Raw genomic sequence first — 10,605 nt, 5'->3', positions numbered from 1 at the left:
GTAAATAATAAAGTACAGATACTCCAAAAACGACTTAAGTAATACTTTAAAGTATTTTTACTTAAGTACTTTACACCACTGACTATACAATACGATACGATACTATATTATTCAATACTATACGATACACACTGCTGCTGCTTGGCTGTGCCAGCATGTTTATAAGTTCAACCTTTCTTTGTCAAATCAAGTGCCTTCAGTTGTATTTTTTAACCAGCCCTAAAATAACTACCGTGGTAGGTTTTGGGGTTTTGACACTTATGTAAAATAACTAACCTAAAATAACACAATGTCACAACAGGTGTAAATATACGTTTCATGACTGTTATGACCATATTATGACAGGTTGTTATGATGTAAAGTGTTTCCGGGGTTTCTTTATTTTTAATGAACCCTGGCTTCTTTATATTTCATTCTTATTTCTGTTTTATCGTTTAATAATTTTCTAAGTTAATTAGGTTAATATTTCATGATTTATTATAGATCAAACTGCTTTTTAGTTTTTCCTTTATCTTTATGTTTTATAGGTAGATTGAGACATTTTAACCGGGTCACCTTTCAGCACATCACTGCAGCAGGTCCAACTGACACGGGGCTCTTCAGAACCAACACCAGAATCAGTTACAAGTTGCCTCTTTCACCGGGTCATGATTCCTGGTTGGTGGATTCGTTGTGATTTTATCCGGGTTAGGGTTATTGTAGCCTTATCAATCACACTCAGCTTTCATTCTTTCCCTATTACCTGAGGATATTCTTAATCAATAACCCTCCCCCAAAAAAAGGAACAGTTTGAAGAAAACAAGGAAACAAGAGGCCCTTTGGATCAATAAGAACTGGTTTGATAATAGTGTCCCAAATGGCACCCTACGTAGTTCACTACTCAATACATGTCAAAAGTAGTGCACCCTATTCCCTACGTAGTTCACTACTCAATACATGTCAAAAGTAGTGCACCCTATTCCCTACGTAGTTCACTACTCAATACATGTCAAAAGTAGTGCACCCTATTCCCTACGTAGTTCACTACTCAATACATGTCAAAAGTAGTGCACCCTATTCCCTACGTAGTTCACTACTCAATACATGTCAAAAGTAGTGCACCCTATTCCCTACGTAGTTCACTACTCAATACATGTCAAAAGTAGTGCACCCTATTCCCTACGTAGTTCACTACTCAATACATGTCAAAAGTAGTGCACCCTATTCCCTACGTAGTTCACTACTCCATACATGTCAAAAGTAGTGCACCCTATTCCCTACGTAGTTCACTACTCAATACATGTCAAAAGTAGTGCACCCTATTCCCTACGTAGTTCACTACTCAATACATGTCAAAAGTAGTGCACCCTATTCCCTACGTAGTTCACTACTCAATACATGTCAAAAGTAGTGCACCCTATTCCCTACGTAGTTCACTACTCCATACATGTCAAAAGTAGTGCACCCTATTCCCTACGTAGTTCACTACTCAATACATGTCAAAAGTAGTGCACCCTATTCCCTACGTAGTTCACTACTCAATACATGTCAAAAGTAGTGCACCCTATTCCCTACGTAGTTCACTACTCAATACATGTCAAAAGTAGTGCACCCTATTCCCTACGTAGTTCACTACTCCATACATGTCAAAAGTAGTGCACCCTATTCCCTACGTAGTTCACTACTCAATACATGTCAAAAGTAGTGCACCCTATTCCCTACGTAGTTCACTACTCAATACATGTCAAAAGTAGTGCACCCTATTCCCTACGTAGTTCACTACTCAATACATGTCAAAAGTAGTGCACCTTTGAGGGAATAGGGTGTCATTTAGGAGACAGTGATTGTCTCCATGTCTGAAAGGCAGTCTATGGACTCACTGCCCTGGTATAGACCTGCTGTTTTGTGCTGAAACAGATGGTGGTTAGGACATGTTTTAGCTGGTTAGAAAGGCATTTTTATGAGGTTACAGCCGGGGCTTGATTTGATCAATGGTAAATGTGAGTTACAGCATGGGGACTCTAGTTGGTGTACAGTTAGAATGTCTCCTCATGAAAAAAAAAAATGAAAAAAAATCCCTCAGCTATGATTTTACTAAAGTCAGGAATTGTTGTGATGAGTTATTTTTTTTATTTTTTTTAAAAACATTTCCTCATAATTCTTCTTCCAAATGATACTGAATTCCTTCACAGGTGACAAAAATTATGAAAATGATTTGTTATTATCAACCGCTCTCTGTCTAACTACACATGTATAAGCGAATGAGAGCATGACTTAGGGTTTGAGGTAACAGAGATGTCTGAGTAGTCATAGAGGCAAAATGCCATCTGTAGACATGGTGGCCATTTTGATTGATTAACCCTGTGAGGATTCTAGGAGATCTAGAATAGAACAAACAAGTACGTGGTATTTCTTCTTATTTGATATTTTTGTTATGAGTTTGTTTCCATTGTTCCAGAACAAGAGAACACTACAGCAGCATTATGTTATTGCTATATTTCTTCCTCTATGCTCAGAATCGGTACGTTCTCAGATGTTTAAATGTTGATGACTCTTAGGGCTCTATTCAATCCGTATCGCGGTAATTGAGCATCACGGCGTGATTGAAATTTAAAGGCAATGCCTTCGCGTTAGCAGACTGCATTGACGGTAAAAGCTGAAAATGCCGGCTCAATAGGAAATTACCTTTACATTTCTAGTGCGCTATGTGTAACACTTCAGCGATCCAGACTGAATAGAGCCCTAACACATTATCCAGACTGAATAGAGCCCTAACACATTATCCAGACTGAATAAAGCCCTAACACATTATCCAGACTGAATAGAGCCCTAACACATTATCCAGACCCCTAACACATTATCCAGACTGAATAAAGCCGTAACACATTATCCAGACTGAATAGAGCCCTAACACATTATCCAGACTGAATAGAGCCCTAACACATTATCCAGACTGAATAAAGCCCTAACACATTATCCAGAGCCCTAACACATTATCCAGACTGAATAGAGCCCTAACACATTATCCAGAGCCCTAACAAATTATCCAGACTGAATAGAGCCCTAACACATTATCCAGACTGAATAGAGCCCTAACACATTATCCAGACTGAATAGAGCCCTAACACATTATCCAGACTGAATAGAGCCCTAACACATTACCCAGACTGAATAGAGCCCTAACACATTATCCAGACTGAATAGAGCCCTAACACATTATCCAGACTGAATAGAGCCCTAACACATTATCCAGAGCCCTAACAAATTATCCAGACTGAATAGAGCCCTAACACATTATCCAGACTGAATAGAGCCCTAACACATTATCCAGACTGAATAGAGCCCTAACACATTATCCAGACTGAATAGAGCCCTAACACATTACCCAGACTGAATAGAGCCCTAACACATTATCCAGACTGAATAGAGCCCTAACACATTATCCAGACTGAATAGAGCCCTAACACATTATCCAGACTGAATAGAGCCCTAACACATTATCCAGAGCCCTAACACATTATGCAGACTGAATAGAGCCCTAACACATTATCCAGACTGGATAGAGCCCTAACACATTATCCAGACTGAATAGAGCCCTAGCACATTATCCAGACTGAATAGAGCCCTAACACATTATCCAGACTGAATAGAGCCCTAACAAATTATCCAGACTGAATAGAGCCCTAACACATTATCCAGAGCCCTAACACATTATCCAGACTGAATAAAGCCCTAACACATTATCCAGACCCCTAACACATTATCCAGACTGAATAGAGCCCTAACAAATTATCCAGACTGAATAGAGCCCTAACACATTATCCAGAGCCCTAACACATTATCCAGAGCCCTAACACATTATCCGGAGCCCTAACACATTATCCAGACTGAATAGAGTCCTAACACATTATCCAGACTGAATAGAGCCCTAACACATTATCCATACTGAATAGAGCCCTAACACATTATCCAGACTGAATAGAGCCCTAACACATTATCCAGACTGAATAGAGCCCTAACACATTATCCAGACTGAATAGAGCCCTAACACATTATCCAGAGCCCTAACACATTATCCAGACTGAATAGAGCCCTAACACATTATCCAGAGCCCTAACACATTATCCAGAGTCCTAACACATTATCCATACTGAATAGAGCCCTAACACATTATCCAGAGCCCTAACACATTATCCAGACTGAATAGAGCCCTAACACATTATCCAGACTGAATAGAGCCCTAACACATTATCCAGAGCCCTAACAAATTATCCAGAGCCCTAACACATTATCCATATTGTCTGCCATAGAGGAAGGACATCTGGACGACTGATGATATATAGCTACACTACAAAGCCAAGATGCTAAATTGGCAGTATTTAACTTTTTACAGAACAAATGTTTTAAATTGTTACCATGTACATTTTGAGTGTGGATTATGTTTTCAGTCATTTCCATTCAGTTCATTATCTTGCTGATCATGTATCTATTGGATGGACGGGATAAACAGTGAGAGAGACAGAACAATGCAACTAAAGGGACTTTTCTTGTAATAGTTGGTGGTCCGCTACTCTACCGTGCTTGTATTGCACATATACAGAATGTTGGCAGAAATGATTTATTTGTCACAGAAGTGTGACTTTGGCCATAGCTAGTTTGTGTAATTGTCAGACTAAATCAAACCAAATCAATGTTTATTTGTCACGTGCGCCGAATACAACAGGTGTGGTAGACCTTACAGTGAAATGCTTACTTACAGGCTCTAACCAATAGTGCAAAAAATGTATTAGGTGAACAATAGGTAGGTACAGTTAACTGTTGACTGTCTTTGGAGCAGGAATAACCACTGTCAGACTACAGTTAACTGTTGACTGTCTTTGGAGCAGGACTAACCACTGTCAGACTACAGTTAACTGTTGACTGTCTTTAGAGCAGGACTAACCACTGTCAGACTACAGTTAACTGTCTTTGGAGCAGGACTAACCACTGTCAGACTACAGTTAACTGTTGACTGTCTTTAGAGCAGGACTAACCACTGTCAGACTACAGTTAACTGTTGACTGTCTTTAGAGCAGGACTAACCACTGTCAGACTACAGTTAACTGTTGACTGTCTTTGGAGCAGGACTAATCACTGTCAGACTACAGTTAACTGTTGACTGTCTTTGGAGCAGGACTAACCACTGTCAGACTACAGTTAACTGTTGACTGTCTTTGGAGCAGGACTAACCACTGTCAGACTACAGTTAACTGTTGACTGTCTTTGGAGCAGGACTAACCACTGTCAGACTACAGTTAACTGTTGACTGTCTTTGGAGCAGGACTAACCACTGTCAGACTACAGTTAACAGTTGACTGTCTTTGGAGCAGGACTAACCACTGTCAGACTACAGTTAACTGTTGACTGTCTTTGGAGCAGGACTAACCACTGTCAGACTACAGTTAACTGTTGACTGTCTTTGGAGCAGGACTAACCACTGTCAGACTACAGTTAACTGTCTTTGGAGCAGGACTAACCACTGTCAGACTACAGTTAACAGTTGACTGTCTTTGGAGCAGGACTAACCACTGTCAGACTACAGTTAACTGTTGACTGTCTTTGGAGCAGGACTAACCACTGTCAGACTACAGTTGACTGTCTTTGGAGCAGGACTAACCACTGTCAGACTACAGTTAACAGTTGACTGTCTTTGGAGCAGGACTAACCACTGTCAGACTACAGTTAACTGTTGACTGTCTTTGGAGCAGGACTAACCACTGTCAGACTACAGTTAACTGTCTTTGGAGCAGGACTAACCACTCATGATTAAAGGATTGGTATTTAGACATTATCTAAATGCACACAACAAAAATGAAACTATATTCAGTAACTGTGATCATGTTATAGATATTATTTGCATGTATTTTTATCTTTATCTCCTTCTATAATACTTTGAATTGGAATAAAGTGTATACGTTCTGGTAATTATGTCTGGAGTGGATTTCTGGAGGTTCTACACACACCCGTTAACTCATAACTGTAATATATTCTGTAGGAGAGATATGACTTGTGTGGTTTGCACAAAAAGGCTGGTGGTAATTTCTAATGGCAAAAATCTATTTTCTACTAACAGGTGATGATGATAATACTATAAGTAAACCCAGACTCACAACTTCTATTTACCAGTATAATACATCTCTTTACCAGTATAATACATCTCTTTACCAGTATCTCTTTAGCAGTATAATACATCTCTTTACTAGTATAATACATCTCTTTACTAGTATAATAAATCTCTTTACCAGTATCTCTTTACTAGTATAATACATCTCTTTACTAGTATAATACATCTCTTTACCAGTATCTCTTTACTAGTATAATACATCTCTTTACCAGTATGATACATCTCTTTACCAGTATGATACATCTCTTTACTAGTATAATACATCTCTTTACTAGTATAATACATCTCTTTAACAGTATAATACATCTCTTTACCAGTATAATACATCTCTTTACCAGTATAATACATCTCTTTACCAGTATCTCTTTACCAGTATAATACATCTCTTTACCAGTATGATACATCTCTTTACTAGTATAATACATCTCTTTACCAGTATAATACATCTCTTTACCAGTATAATACATCTCTTTACCAGTATGATACATCTCTTTACCAGTATGATACATCTCTTTACTAGTATAATACATCTCTTTACCAGTATAATACATCTCTTTACCAGTATAATACATCTCTTTACCAGTATGATACATCTCTTTACCAGTATGATACATCTCTTTACTAGTACAATACATCTCTTTACCAGTATCTCTTTACCAGTATGATACATCTCTTTACCAGTATCTCTTTACCAGTATAATACATCTCTTTACCAGTATAATACATCTCTTTACCAGTATCTCTTTACCAGTATGATACATCTCTTTACTAGTATAATACATCTCTTTACCAGTATAATACATCTCTTTACCAGTATAATACATCTCTTTACCAGTATCTCTTTACCAGTATGATACATCTCTTTACTAGTATAATACATCTCTTTACCAGTATAATACATCTCTTTACCAGTATAATACATCTCTTTACCAGTATAATACATCTCTTTACCAGTAAAATACATCTCTTTACCAGTATAATACATCTCTTTACCAGTATCTCTTTACTAGTATAATACATCTCTTTACCAGTATAATACATCTATTTACCAGTATGATACATCTCTTTACCAGTATAATACATATCTTTACCAGTATCTCTTTACTAGTATAATACATCTCTTTACCAGTATCTCTTTACTAGTATAATACATCTCTTTACCAGTATAATACATCTCTTTACTAGTATAATACATCTCTTTACCAGTATGATACATCTATTTACCAGTATAGTACATCTCTTTACCAGTGTAATACATCTCTTTACTAGTATAACACATCTCTTTACCAGTATAATACATCTCTTTACCAGTATAATACATCTCTTTACCAGTATGATACATCTCTTTACCAGTATAATACATCTCTTTACCAGTATAATACATCTCTTTACCAGTATAATACATCTCTTTACCAGTATAATACATCTCTTTACCAGTATGATACATCTCTTTACCAGTATAATACATCTCTTTACCAGTATAATACATCTCTTTACCAGTATAATACATCTCTTTACCAGTATAATACATCTCTTTACCAGTATGATACATCTCTTTACCAGTATAATACATCTCTTTACCAGTATAATACATCTCTTTACCAGTATGATACATCTCTTTACCAGTATGAAACATCTCTTTACCAGTATGAAACATCTCTTTACCAGTATAATACATCTCTTTACCAGTATGATACATCTCTTTACCAGTATAATACATCTCTTTACCAGTATGATACATCTCTTTACCAGTATAATACATCTCTTTACTAGTGTAATACATATCTTTACCAGTATAATACATCTCTTTACCAGTATAATACATATCTTTACCAGTATAATACATCTCTTTACCAGTATAATACATCTCTTTACCAGTATAATACATCTCTTTACTAGTATAATACATCTCTTTACCAGTATCTCTTTACCAGTATAATACATATCTTTACCAGTATAATACATCTCTTTACCAGTATAATGCATCTCTTTACCAGTATAATACATCTCTTTACCAGTATAATACATCTCTTTACTAGTATAATACATCTCTTTGCCAGTATCTCTTTACTAGTATAATACATCTATTTACCAGTATGATACATCTCTTTACCAGTATCTCTTTACTAGTATAATACATCTCTTTACCAGTATAATACATCTCTTTACTAGTATAATACATCTCTTTACCAGTATAATACATCTCTTTACCAGTATCTCTTTACCAGTATAATACATATCTTTACCAGTATAATACATCTATTTACCAGTATAATACATCTCTTTACCAGTATAATACATCTCTTTACCAGTATCTCTTTACTAGTATAATACATCTCTTTACCAGTATGATACATCTCTTTAACAGTATAATACATATCTTTACCAGTGTAATACATCTCTTTACCAGTATAATAGATCTCTTTACTAGTGTAATACATCTCTTTACCAGTATAATACATCTCTTTACCAGTATAATACATCTCTTTACCAGTATAATACATCTCTTTACCAGTATAATACATCTCTTTACCAGTATGATACATCTCTTTACCAGTATGATACATCTCTTTACCAGTATCTCTTTACTAGTATAATACATATCTTTACCAGTATAATACATCTCTTTACCAGTATGATACATCTCTTTACTAGTATAATACATCTCTTTACTAGTATAATACATATCTTTACCAGTATCTCTTTACTAGTATAATACATCTCTTTACCAGAATAATACATCTCTTTACCAGTATGATACATCTCTTTACCAGTATGATACATCTCTTTACCAGTATGATACATCTCTTTACCAGTATCTCTTTACTAGTATAATACATATCTTTACCAGTATCTCTTTACTAGTATAAAACATCTCTTTACCAGTATGATACATCTCTTTACCAGTATGATACATATCTTTACCAGTATGATACATATCTTTACCAGTATGATACATCTCTTTACCAGTATCTATTTACCAGTATAATACATCTCTTTACCAGTATAATACATCTCTTTACCAGTATGATACATCTCTTTACTAGTATAATACATCTCTTTACCAGTATAATACATCTCTTTACCAGTATGATACATCTCTTTACCAGTATCTCTTTACTAGTATAATACATCTCTTTACCAGTATAATACATCTCTTTACCAGTATAATACATCTCTTTACCAGTATGATACATCTCTTTACTAGTATAATACATCTCTTTACCAGTATAATACATCTCTTTACCAGTATGATACATCTCTTTACCAGTATCTCTTTACTAGTATAATACATCTCTTTACTAGTATAATACATCTCTTTACCAGTATAATACATCTCTTTACCAGTATGATACATCTCTTTACCAGTATCTCTTTACTAGTATAACACATCTCTTTACCAGTATAATACTTCTCTTTACCAGTATTATACATCTCTTTACTAGTGTAATACATATATTACCAGTATAATACATCTCTTTACCAGTATAATACATCTCTTTACCAGTATAATACATCTCTTTACCAGTATAATACATCTCTTTACCAGTATAATACATCTCTTTACCAGTATGATACATCTCTTTACTTGTATAATACATCTCTTTACCAGTATAATACATCTCTTTACTAGTATAATACATATCTTTACCAGTATAATACATCTCTTTACCAGTATAATACAACTGTTTACCAGTATAATACAGCTCTATACCAGTAAAATACATATCTTTACCATTATAATACATCTCTTTACCAGTACAATACATCTCTTTACCAGTATGATACATCTATTTACCAGTATAATACATCTCTTTACCAGTATGATACATCTATTTACCAGTATAATACATCTCCTTACCAGTATAATACATCTCTTTACCAGTATAATACATCTCTTTACCAGTATAATACATCTCATTAAAGTATAATATATCTCTTTATCAGTATAATACATCTCTTTACTAGTATAATACATCTCTTTACCTGTATGATACATCTCTTTACCAGTAAAATACATCTCTTTACCAGTATGATACATCTATTTACCAGTATAATACATCTCCTAAACCAGTATGATACATCTCTTTACCCGAATGATACATCTCTTTACCAGTATCTCTTTACCAGTACGATACATCTCTTTACTAGTATAATACATCTCTTTACCAGTATAATACATCTCTTTACCAGTATCTCTTTACCAGTATGATACATCTCTTTACCAGTATAATACATCTCTTTACCAATATCTCTTTACCAGTATGATACATATCTTTACCAGTATAATACATCTCTTTACTCAGTAATAACTATTTTTACCCGTATATAATCTCTTTACTAGTATATAATACATCTCTTACCAGTATATGTACATCCCCTTTACCAGTATAAATACATCTCTTTACCAGTATAATACATCTCTTTACCAGTATGATACATCTCTTTACCAGTATAATACA

The sequence above is a fragment of the Salvelinus namaycush genome, chromosome 34 (assembly GCF_016432855.1).
Source record: "Salvelinus namaycush isolate Seneca chromosome 34, SaNama_1.0, whole genome shotgun sequence".
Lineage (NCBI taxonomy): Eukaryota > Metazoa > Chordata > Actinopteri > Salmoniformes > Salmonidae > Salvelinus > Salvelinus namaycush.
This window is presented reverse-complemented; position numbering follows the sequence as displayed.